The sequence below is a fragment of the Poecilia latipinna genome, unplaced genomic scaffold (genome assembly GCF_001443285.1).
Source record: "Poecilia latipinna isolate Pla-1442-1.1 unplaced genomic scaffold, P_latipinna-1.0 Scaffold11026, whole genome shotgun sequence".
NCBI lineage: Eukaryota > Metazoa > Chordata > Actinopteri > Cyprinodontiformes > Poeciliidae > Poecilia > Poecilia latipinna.
This window is the reverse complement of record NW_015123642.1, coordinates 1-658: the sequence shown is the minus strand read 5'-3', so window position 1 is coordinate 658 and position 658 is coordinate 1. Positions and strand designations below refer to the sequence as shown.

The following is a 658-nucleotide window of genomic DNA, read 5'->3' as shown; positions in this document are numbered from 1 at the left end:
TCTGTTGGGATCTGGAGCTGTTCATCCACCAGAGGGCGCTGGAGGCTTTGTTCCATCTGAGGGCGTCTCCTGACCTACGCACCTGAAACCGTTCTGCCATCAGGAGCTGTATAACTGGAGGAGGCTGCTGACACTTCCCTGCCAGATTGTTAGCCAGTTATGGTACAGGCTCACTTCAGCGCAACTCTTCTTGTTTGCTTCCAAGATTCTGATCCACTTGTGTCTCTGACCTCTTACAGCGGATTGTCCTATGACGTGCTGAAAACAGATCCAGCCCAGGACCCTTCCGGACCTACAGATCGGCAGCCTTGCTTCTGGCAGAACAGTTCAGGCTTCCAGACTTACCTGTCCGTCCTCCAACGCCACCGCAGCCCGCAGTCCTCCGCGCCTCAAACAGACTCCGGATTTCCCAGGTTTTCCCCCCCAGTCCTTTCTCCTCCCGATCGGAGGTAAGCTCTCAGCCAGCGCCATCTCCAAATTTCCACGACCCCAAACTTACCGTCTGTTTCTTCCATAGCTGACCTGAGATCCAGTCCCAAACGCTCCCGGATTGTTTACCAGTTTTTTCCCCCTTTGTTGTAATAAATCTCTTAAATCATTCTCGGCCTCTGGTGTTGTTCTGCATGTGGGTTAGGAAGTTAGACCTCAACATGACAGT

At 52.7% G+C, this 658-nt stretch overlaps 1 long non-coding RNA gene across 1 annotated transcript; it reads left to right on the top strand.

Moving 5' to 3' along the window:
- The first annotated feature begins 7 nt into the window (after positions 1-7).
- LOC106944474 (uncharacterized) lies at positions 8-600 on the top strand. The gene is made up of 2 exons (XR_001424327.1): positions 8-162; positions 240-600. It is a non-coding gene; the product is annotated as an uncharacterized LOC106944474 (long non-coding RNA).
- Positions 601-658: the final 58 nt, after the last annotated feature.